The sequence below is a fragment of the Ochotona princeps genome, chromosome 29 (genome assembly GCF_030435755.1).
Source record: "Ochotona princeps isolate mOchPri1 chromosome 29, mOchPri1.hap1, whole genome shotgun sequence".
Classification (NCBI taxonomy): domain Eukaryota; kingdom Metazoa; phylum Chordata; class Mammalia; order Lagomorpha; family Ochotonidae; genus Ochotona; species Ochotona princeps.
In genome coordinates this window covers 22,411,290-22,423,310 of record NC_080860.1, presented here as the reverse complement: position 1 = coordinate 22,423,310, position 12,021 = coordinate 22,411,290, and positions in this window count along the sequence as shown.

The window sequence follows — 12,021 nt, the reverse complement described above, 5'->3', positions numbered from 1 at the left end:
GACCAAGGCAGGCTACCGCAGAGCAGCAAGGGGCCATGAGGAAACGTGTTGTGGATGGAAAGCAAAAGCAAGCCTAAGGACAAAGGCGGCATCCCATCCTGAGACAAGGAGTCTATTTGACAACAAGGAAGAAGGAGCAGAATAAATCCAACGACTGCATCCTCCCGGTTTCACATAAGCTCCAGTAAGTCACTCAGGGGTAGCCAGTGACAGGTGCAAACAGAAAAGCCAATTATGTGCTTTTTGCATATGAATTTCAGGAAGCTTCAGTTTCATTTCCCATAGTTTCTATTGAGGGATCCCATTTGGGTTAATAAACCTCACAACCAACTTCCTTCATATCAAGTGTTTGGATTTGAAAAGAAACCGTGTGCATTCAGTAGGAAGTTATTCTCCAAAAGTATGGCCACTAGAGAGACACATTGGAGAAGAATCTTTTCTTCTGACAGCTGACTGTGAAATGAAAACCCCATTGCAGAACTACAGAGACAGTAGTAACACATGAAGACGTAGACAAGGGAGACCAATTGTTCTATTGAACGGGGTTCAGATGAGCTAATACACGCAAACCCATTTCAGGGGTGGTTGTGTCTCTCCCATTAGTATTACAACATGGAAATTGGTCCAGGGCCATTCAAATGACAATAACTTGAACAGTCCTGATATCTAAAAATAAAACAAGTAAACAGCAAACAATAAGAATTGAAAACTTTGAACCCGGAAACATGGCTTCAGATAGCAGGAGGAAAAGTCAGTTTGTGTTAAGATCAAATTAGAAAAGGAGCTAGGCCTGCAGTCAGAAATCAGAAGATCTCCCTGAGTAACAACGGGTTACCCGTTCATGCCAAGTTATCGATTGCTTCTTTGGTCTGATACAAAGCCCTCTGAAGATACTTCTATATCTGGGGATTATGGAAACCGTGAAAACCGTAGTCTTGGAAGACTTCGAGAATGCATTCATCAGTGACACAGCGTCGAAGCACAGATTTTGAACAACAAATCCAAATGTCAACTTGAAAAGAATACCTGCAGGTTGTTCAACATTCGATTTCATTGCTAGCTCCACAGCAATACTTTCTCTAACAGGAAAGGTAACTCCAGAGTACCAATGACATTCTTGTGATCCCTTGTAGCATACCTATCTAGGGACAGAAGGTGGACTTGGGCATTGTTCTGTTTTGTGATGATTCACAGAGCTCTTAAATAAGGGTGGGTTCACCAGTAGGAAATGGACAGTCAGCATCAGTCATGCATGGGGTGTGGCAAGGAGCTCTATCTCCTCCGTTCAGAATGCATGTCCTCAGGGTTTTCTGTCATGCGAAGGGTTTCTTGCTCATGGACTCCAGTCTACCTCGAAGCAGGTGTATGAATGATCCAGTTCACTTTGTAATCTGCTAACATAAACCCGGGTTTGATCTCAGAGTGTTTCCTGATGTTGGTTCCTCCTGGATGACCATCATTTCCAGAGCCCTATCATCATTTCCACTGGCCCTATGGGTGTTTGTGAGACCATACGTAGGGTCTGTCGTGGACACGCTGCACTTGCCTTAGTGACTGCAGGGAGTATTAACAGCTATACATCTTTCTTCAGCATCCATCTGGTTTCTCCAGGGATGCAACTGGTACATTAGAGAGTGTTTCTGGCATCATTAGCCACATGTCCTTCAGCATCTTGGAGTGCTAATACTTTCCATGTTCTTTTCCCCACCATCACTCTCACCCCAATATAGGATTGCCTCAAAGACAAGATCTAGACAGTGCATTCCTGTGTCTACTGCACAAGGCTTGGATTGCTAAGCAATATAGTTACTTCTGCTTTTACCTTTTCCTGCCATTCATTCATTTCCTACCATTGAGCCAACATGAATCCTTTAAAAACAACTGTGACTATCAAACTCTTCTACTAAGAACATTCTAGTGGTTTCCTTTCCTCCCATCGAACAAAATCAGACTTACTTGCTAGGACCTATCCATCCCCAGGGCCACCTTTATGTAAAACCATTGTCTGCAACACCAGCATCTCACATGGACACTAGTTTGTGTTCCGGTTACTCTCCAGTAGATCCTGTTAGCTGTTCATGGCCTGGGGAAACAGCAGGAGATGCCCCACATGCTTGGAGTTCCTGCCAAACACATGGGGGACCTGACTGAAGTACATAGCTCCTGATTTTTGGTTTTGGTTTGCTTCACCCCTGGAAGTTGCAATAATCTAGGGAATGGAGCAGCAGACACAAGATCTCTCTCTCTCTGTCTCTCTCTCTCTCTTTTTCAAATACATAATTCAATAAATTTTTAAAAGCCTGCCAGTGACCACATGACCTGGATCTTATCTAGGTGCCCACACTTTTATTTTTCTCTCTTCCAGTTCTTCAGTTTCTGCACAAGCCTCTTTCTACCCTTAGGGGTCTTCTGTCTGCATCTTAAACACAGCTGCATCCTCATCCGGGTGTTTGCAGGTGCCTTTGTCCTGATGGGGACTGCTTTCCCCAGCAGGCTGAAGTGTGGCTCTGATGTTTTGTCCTGCTCAAATGATCTATCTACATGAAGTTTTACCTTGCCACCAAGGCCAAGGTGTGATTTTCAGCCTGTTTCACTGTTTAGCCATTTGTCTGTGTCCTCTGACTACCATATCACAGCAGCAATAGCAGGCTGCGACTTCCTCTAGATTCTGTTTCCACTGAAAATTGAGTTAGTCATAGACAGACATCTGAGCTACATATGTGATATCTAGAGTTTTACTCTGAAATAAGGAGGTCCTTTCTTTACATCATTTCCCTGGGGAACAAGACTTACAGAAGATACGTATTTTTATTATCTGAAGTCAACTTATTATAATTTTTAGTTTTTAAAAATAAAATGTTGTGACATCCTCCAGCTTGATTTTGTTCTTGTTGTTCAGAGGGGTTGGCCACTCTGGATCAGTTATGAGTTCACAAAAATTTATCTTTCTAATACTGTCAAAAAAGAGCATTTTGACAGAAATGACATTGAATCTGTAATTTTTTTAGATTGTACAAACATTCTAATATTGACTCTTCCCATCTGTAAACAAGAATTATCTCTATTTTAGTACTTTTGGTGATTTCCTTTCTTGTAGACATTTTTCAGTTCCTTGATAAAATGTATTAATACTTAATTTTCTACGGCTTCTGTGAATAAGATTTCTTTATTTGTCTTTTTGTGAGTTCATCATTGAAGTATAAAGATGCTAAATTTTCTCTTGTGCTAAGATTGTAACCTACAACTTCATTGAATTGGTTTATTAGTTCTAAGTGTTTTAGGGTTGGTTGTTTGGTGGAGTATGCAATTTTATCCATGAACAGAGTCATGCCATTTTTTAAAAGACTGATTTATTTTTATTAGAAATGTAAATATGAAGAGGAGAGACAGAAAGATCTTCTATCTGTTGTATTTTTTACTCCCCAGGTGGCTGTAATAACCAGAGCTGAGCCGATCTGATCTGAAGCCAGGAGCCCTGAGCCTTTTCTGGGTCTCCCACATATGTGCAGGATCCCAAGGCTTTGGGTTGTCCTCGACTGCTTTCCCAGGCCACAAGCAGGGAGCTGGATGGGAAGTGGAGCTGCCAGGATATGAACTGGCACCCCTGTGGGATCCAAGTGCATGCAAGGCTGAGAGTTGAGTCACTGGGCTCATGCCGGGCCCCTCCTTCCCAATTTTGATATCCATTTTTTCTTTTCTTTTGTCTAATTGCTCTTGTTAATATTTCCAAAGCATATTAATTAAAAGTGGTGAATCTGGATATATTTGTCCTGTCGCAGATCTACGAGAAAATGCTTTCATCCTTCCCCGATTCAGTGTAAATTGGCCGTCGGTTTGTTGTACACAATATTTGCAATTTTCATGCGTGTTCCTTATATAGCTGATTAGTGGATGCTTTTAATAAAGAAGTGGTGTGGAGTCTTATCAAATATTACCTCTGCATCTGTTGGGATGAGCTTATGTTTTTACTTTTCATTGTTGATGTGATGAATGGTGTTTATTGATTTGTGAATGTTGACATACTCACACATTTCTAGAAGAAGTCCCTCTTGTCCATGATGTATCTGATGTGACTTTGAATTCAGTTTGCTAATATCTTGCTGAGAATCTTAGCATCTATGTTGACCAAGGATAGAGAGCTGTAGTTTTCTTTTCCTGTGGTGTGTTTCTTGGTTTTGCTACTGGAATGATGCTAGCCTCAGTAAAAGAATTAAGCAGAATTCCATCCTATTCAATATGTTTAGATCATTCCACTTTAAAAAAAAAAAAATTAAGAGCTCAGTAACAGAATCATCAGGTCCTGGGCTTTTCCTTAAAAGAAAATTCTAATTACTGCTTCAGTCCTTTAATTGTTCATAGATGTGTTTAGATAGTCCATACCCTGATTTAATTTCGGTAGATTATACATACCCAGGAATTGTTCTGTTCCTTGGCCAGCCCCTCACTCTCAGTGAATGTGTCTGTATCTGTGAAGTTAGTGTGGGATACTGCCTTTCAACGTGTGCCTGACACAGTCAGTGTCCCTTGGGAACTTGTTACAAGTGCAAAAACCCAGGTTCCTCCTCTCACCCTGCTGAGTTGGAACCTGTATTGTGCTTCACCTGCAAACTAAAATGTGAAAAAAAACCTGCGAACACATAAAGAATATTCTAAGGCATTTGGCTTTTCTCACTATTGAGGAGAAGTCAATGATTTAGGAATACAGCTGAGCATATATTAAATTTGTAAACATCCTGCTGACGGGGCCAGGCACAGTAGTCAAATCTTAGCTTTCAAGTGCCAGGATCCCATATGAGTGCTTGTTCGCATCCCAGCTGCCCCACTTCCCTTCAAGCTCCCTGCTTATGGCCTGGGAACACAGTAGAGGACGACCCACAGCCTTGGGACCCTGCACCCGTGTGGGAGACCTAGAAAAAGCTCCTGGCTCCTGGCTTAGGATTTGCTCAACTCTGCCTTTTAGGCTATCTGGGGAAGTAAGTTAGTGCACAGAATATCTTTTCTCTGTCTCTCTAAAACATCTGCCCAGATAAAATAAACAAATCTTTGAACAAAGCCCCTCTATGCAGGGAGGAGACCAGTGGTGGTAATGTAGGAACTTGGAAGTCTACTGCTGCAGTGGTTGTGGGGACAGGAAGTGTAAGAGCCCCAGCTTGCAATTGCCCCTATTTATAAACAAGACACTTGGGGTCATCTAGTTACTGAATGTATGTGGAGATGTGGAATACATCCTATGCACCCCAGCCTGAAAAGCACACCCTTACCACCTCTCCAGTTCTCAGGTGAAAGTTACTTTCTGGATATTCTTATGACTTCCTTGTTCAAATTCTGGCACTTACTCTTCAGTCCTAATTAGACTTTTACAGCAAACGAAGAGTTGTCTTTTGAAATACACACGATAACTGAAGGTGACGAGCAATTTAAAATGGCCTCGATACCAGTGAAATCATAGGAGAATACGGAAGCAATGTCCATAACTACAATTAAAAAATAACAAGACATTAAGATTTCGTTGAAAATCGTGAGACCGCCGAACTTAGAAAATACTTCAGGAAAGGAGGTCAGAGCTTCACTGAGCAGAATTAGGGAGGGTAACAGAATTGGCTGTCTGCCTAGATTATATGCAGGTGATAAGAAAGAAAGTGCTACAGGATCTAGATAAGAGTCCCAGAAGGCAAGGATGCGGTGCCAAAACAATAACACAGCTTTCCAGAATTGAGATACATTGACATATGGAAAGCTCAAGTAGCGCACAAAGTGGAGAAACAATTGCCTCTCACTCACAGAACTGGGAGACTGAAGAATGTGAAGAGCCAGTGGATGATCCAAATGCAGAGCTCGTTGGTGGGAGCACCCTAGAGCCATGCCAGGTTCAGGGGGGCGTTCCTGAGGTCTGCCCGGGCACGGAGGGTCTTACTCGCCCCATATTAAGGCTCGTCCACTCTTCCTTCTGGTTGGGACTGCTCGGCTTGAGACTCAGGTTCTCGTCATTGACGCCCTTTCTGAGGAGGGACACCTTGGGTCTCCCCAGGATGTGGGGCCTGGAACAGCTCCTCCTGGTGTAGCTGCACCAGGCTGTTGCCATGGCTGCTGTGCATTCTGATTGGCCACTGCCTGAGAGGCGCTGTTACGTGTGTTGTGACATCATAGTATCTGAGCCCAAGGTGGATGCCAACCACCCCTGCAAAGGAGCTCCCAGCTCCTTCTCAGGTGAAACATTGTGAAACACTCAGAAAGGAAGAGGTTATTAGTACATTCTTTCTTTTTTTTTTAAAGATTTGTTTATTTTTATTACAAAGTCAAATATACAGAGAGGAGAGACAGAGAGGAAGATCTTCCATCCGATGATTCACTCCCCAAGTGACCACAACGGCTGGTACTGTGCCGATCTGGAGCCAGGAGCCAGGAAATTCCTCCAGGTCTCCCACACAGGTGCAGGGTCCCAATGCATTGGGCCGTCCTCGACTGCTTTCCCAGGCCACAAGCAGGGAGCTGGATGGGAAGTGGAGCTGCCGGGATTAGAACCGGCGCCCATATGGGATCCCGGCACGTTCAAGGCGAGGACTTTAGCCGCTAGGCCATGGTGGCCTAGTACATTCATGCTATTCAACTTCATGTGCTACTTAATGTCATTTCTGAAAGCAAAGTCCCAAGTTTTTCTGTCTAGTTTACTGATGTGGGATCGCGTCGTAGAAATATGATTGCACAAACAGTCACTCATGACGGAGTTGGGCACATCTGGCATGGAGGATGAGGAAATTCAGGGCATATGTCTATGCCTATCTTCACATATTCCCTGTGTTATTCTGATTTTCAAGAATACATGAAAGTGTGAGTATTTGGTAGAATAAAAATCATTTTTAAAACCCTTACGTTCTTTTTATTTTTATTTGTAAAGTCAACCTCACAGAGAGGAGGAGAGACAGAGAAAGATCTTCCATCTGTTGATTCGCTCCCCAAGTAGCTGCGACAGCTGGTGCTGCGCTGATCCGAAGTCAGGAGCAAGGAGCCTCTTCTGGGTCTCCCACACGGGTGCAGGGTCCCAAGGCTTTGGGTCTTTCTTGACTGTATTCTCAGGCCACAAGCAGGGAGCTGGATAGGAAGTGGAGCTGTTGGGATACAAACCTGCACCCACATGGGATCCAAGTGCATGCAAGTTGAGGACTGTAGCCACTAGGCTGCTGGACTGAGCCTAACAACTTTTTTTTTTTTAGCTTGAGAATTGGAGGGATCCCTTCTTAGCTCTTCTATTTTGTGAAGTTACTAGGGATCATCTCCTCAACATCACGCAAGGATTGTTTCTTACCCCAGTGTTTGAGACTGGAATTCAATCCCAGTTTACGCTGTAATCCAGAAGGCCGGAGGTCCCAGCCACCGATGGAGCGTGCCTGGATTGAGGGCTCACCTGCTGGTTGCTGTCTTGGCTTTTCCCAGCCATTGCAGGCACTAGGAAGTGAATCAGCTGGGGACAGATCTATCTCCTCACTCCCATCCCCTTTTCTGTCTCCCTTCTTCACACCTCTCAGAAAAGAAAAAGTCTCTCACCTTCTAAAAACAAGTCACAGAACAACTGCCTGAGATTCCCTCTGGCCCCGACAGCTGACAATCTGCATGGTGGCTTGCAGCGTCACTGTGTCACGGATGCTCTTGGTGAAGGTCACACTCTAGACCAGGCAGCGTCTAAGAAGGTGATTTCAACCTGATATGAAAACATTACTGTGAGTCTCTCAGTGGCCTTGGCGTCTCTCTCTAAATACTTGCACTCATGACGAAGGTTTGTGAAAGTTGTGCGTAAGGAAAATATCACAAGAGAGAACTGTTCGCTGGGTGACATTTCCCTTGCACGAATGAACACCAAAAGGGTGCAAATCATGGGCAGGATGGGCAATACGGGTCCTGATTTCATTCTCCACGCATGCAGGAGCTCAGGAAATCTGCCAAATGGGAAGCATTTCAGAGGTTGGTCGGTCTGGATTTGAACTTTCCCTGCTACACCGCTTCTAGTTCCATTAACATGACATAATATCCATAAGCCCAAGAGTCCAACCTCAGGTACACTAAGTGTGGGCTAAGAGGACACCTGACTCAGCTCCCGGCACATCATCTGCATGAAATAGATGACAGCTATTATTATGTTTTCCTGTTCCCACTTAAATCGCTGGCATTTTGCTGGTAATGAGGTTAATGTCTTGTGTATGCTTTAGTGGACACTGACTTACTTAGAAACTACTGCTTAGTAGTTTTGTTAAAATAAAGCCATGCTCCATTCTAGCAGCAGCCAGCAGTCTGCAGATTCAACCACCACTTCAGTCACATACATAGTCCTTGAATGTCTTGCATAGAAATACCTCAAGGCCATCACTTTTGGAACGTGTACAGTTCATAGCTCTCCCTAGTATTTGCAAAGTAATCAGAAAAAAAAAATCCTTGTATTTTCTTGCACTAGCGTTTTAGATCTGATATGATTGTATAAATAAAATATTCTTTATGCCAAGATCACCAAACCTTAAAATCTAATAATAATGGAGCCTTGCCATTTTAATAGGGTTATGTGCTTTCTAAAGTATTTTTAGATATATTGCTTCACAAGGTAAGGGGATCCAAGCCAACATGTCATAAAGGGAAGATAACCTTATGTAGAATGTTCCATTTTTATAAGAATGAGCTGTAAGAGATCTCTCTGTGAATTTCTTCTTCCAGCAGTGTCCTGTGGGCTCTATTCTAAGCAGAAAGCAGAGTCCTACCTTTGGAAAGTGGTGACCCTACAGGCACCCAGTCTTGAGCACAGGCCCGAGTTCTACTCTTCAGGAATTGTGCAATGCTGGGCAGCTGTTCACTTCCATGAGCAGCAGTTCTCCATTTGTTCGAGGGCTATGTCAATAGTCATTCGTCCAAGCTACTGTATCTTGTATACTGCGTTATGCAAATAGTGAATAAGTTGGGCTGACTCGTTTTATTTCCAAAGCATTATTTACTTATTTGAAATCAAGAGTTACAGAGAGGTGTGGATGATGGATAGATGATAGATAGATAGATAAATAGATAGATAGATACACAGATAGATAGATAAAACTTCTATACATGAGTTCACACCTCAAAAGGCTGCAACAGCTAGGCAGGATTGAATCAGGCTGAATCCTGGAGGTAGCAGCTCCATAAAGATCTCCCATATGACTGGGAAAGGTCCAAATACTTGAGCTGTTAGTTACTGCCTTTCCGGACATTTAGCAGGGTGATGAAATCACAAGTAAAACAATCAAGACTTAAACCAGGGCTCTCCTGTTGGATGCCTTTTGCAAGCAGAGGCTTAGCTACTACAGCACAATGCTGGCCCCTACTTCTTATGTCTATCTCTTGCCCTTTTACCAGACTGGAGTTTGGTTGTTTGCATTCCACAGCTGCAATACAGAAGCCTTGGAGACACACTGGCTGTGAACTGTGCAGAAAAAGTATCTCAGTAAAAACTGGGGGCAGATCTGACCCTTGTTTGAGTGGATGTCGATATCAGAGTGGAAGATGGTTCTTGAGAGCCGTGGCAATGCTCAGAACTGCTCCCTAAGGAAGCAGTTAACTGCCACATCGGGAACATGGGACACTCAATGTCCCTTCCTGTCGCGTGTCTCCTCAGCAGAGTCTTGCTCTGTTCCCCTGCTTGAGTGCCTGCAGCATCGTGATAGACACAAGTATGCTGGGGGATCTATATTCTAAGCTTTGGGTCAGAAAAAGTGGGGGAAATTTTGGGGCAAATTCTACATTCTAGCAGTAGCATCACAGTTGTGTCCCAGTCTGGCTGAGTTACTAATGTTAAGATGACTGGCAAAATAGTTAACCCACAGGAAAACCCAGGCAGTATTTTTGTCCTATGCGTTTTTTTTAAGAGTACCACTCTCCCTTGAATAACAAATAGATTGCTGCTCTCTGTCTTGGTCCTGTGATCTACAGCAAGTGCCATTTGAGAAAGAATAGAGCATCAGTTATCTGTGATGGGTGGTTTGGTTATGCTGACCCTGTGGCTGCTGGCCACACAGTGGATGAACCAGGATGGAGCAGAGACAGGAATGTGGCCTTGGGTGCTTGTTGACAGACGATCTGAATGAAGAGTGGGGATCTTGGCATCCAGCAGCTATAATGATTCCTTCTATAGAAGGGGCTTCATATCAGTTAAATCACAAGGTTCAAAATTTACAAAGCAAATTCCTTGGACTTCAAAGAAGATTTTCGCAAGATATAGAAATAAAGACAAACATCCCACAAAAATTAAAAAATGTTCTAGTCACTTACTTCGATATTGTTACTGATACTTCAAGAAAATGAAAATCCACTTGTTATTTTCCATTTTATGATATTTTAGTGCCTGGCACCAAAGTGTCAACCCCAAGAGCAACTACGTGGTGATTAGCAATGAAATGATTTGCACTAGGATAAGGTCTGGAGTTCAGAGCATTGCATGGAAGGACAGTGCCATTAAAGGGGAGCTAATATGTGTTCCTGTTGGGGCACATAGTGATTCCCCACCCCCCCTTTAAAAAATATGTATATTCTTTTAATTGAAGGCAGAGAGAGAGAGAGAGAGAGAGAGAGAGAGAGAGATTCTCCATCTGCTTGCTAGTCCCCAATAGTAGTGCTGGGCCATGTGGCAAGGGACAGGAACTCCATTGGGGTCTCCCACATGGGTGGCAGGGACCCCATCACTTGGAGCATCGCCTGACCCAAGGACTGGATCAGAAGCAGAACAGCTAGGACTTCAGTGGACACTCCCAATGGATGGTGGGTCATAAGGGGTGATTTACCCACTGCCCCACAACACCAGCCTCCTATGGGTGACGTCCATGTTACCTGGGTGAACTACCCACTGCCCCACAACACCAGCCTCCTATGGGTGACATCCATGTTACCTGGGTGACTTACCCACTGCCCCACAACACCAGCCTCCTATGGGTGACATCCGTGTCACCTGGGTGACTTACCCACTGCCCCACAACATTAGCTTCCTAGGTGACTTCCATGTTAACTGGGTGACTTGCCCACTGCCCCACAACACCAGCCTCCTATGGGTGATGTCCATGTTAACTGGGCCTGGACAGCTTCTAAGCTGCCACTGCCTGGCATCTTCATCCAAAGCTTTCGCACGTATTTCTTCATGGATTATCTTTGAAAATCTAACTCAAATCATCCTTGTGCTTGTTTAGTAGTCATTTCTCAGCTCCATCGTGGGAAATGAGCCTTTGGGACCAGCCATATCTACCCTGTGTGTTTGATTTTGCTGGGTAAATTTGAGATTGTCTTATAGCTACAGACTGTGTAAAGCATGATGATTTTCTTCTGTTGACTGAGCAATGATACTCTTAGAAATGATTCCTGATATTATTTGTTGTGTAATATAAATTCTGTGAAAAGACCTAGGGGAATACACTCAGATATACCAGCGTGTGTTCCCTCAGTGCTGCCTCCTGGTAGGAAACATTATTTAAATTCTCTAACCTTACATTTTCTCATCTAGGTTTTTCCTCACTGTTCATAGAGGATGAATTCTAAGACACACAGTGGATGCCTGAGCAATGAAGAATCCTGATTCTCGCAATTTACAACCTTGCCTTCTCAGCTAAGCACATACCACGCACATTCTCAGTTTTTGGCTCAATACCAAATGTAGCGTGGATTTCCTTTGTCTGCTTCACAATTTCACAGTGACATCATAGTAGCCCTAAGCCTACAGTTTCTTTCTGCACTTGTTACAGAGGAAAAGTACACTTTTCATCTTAAAAGTCCTTTTCCTCTTCTCGTTGACACAGCCAAATGGCCAGCATATATCTCTTGAGTCTGGGCCGTTATTAGAGGAAACAACGGTTTCTTGAACACAAACACTGTGCTAGCACAACAGTCACTCTGACTGTAATCAAATGGCTAATGGATGTGCAGTACGTACATTATGGGTGCACTGCACCAAGAAGGTCGCATCCCACGCAGGACAGATCAGGGAAGCCGGAGCTCTCATCACACCACACAGAATGGTCTGCAGTCCCA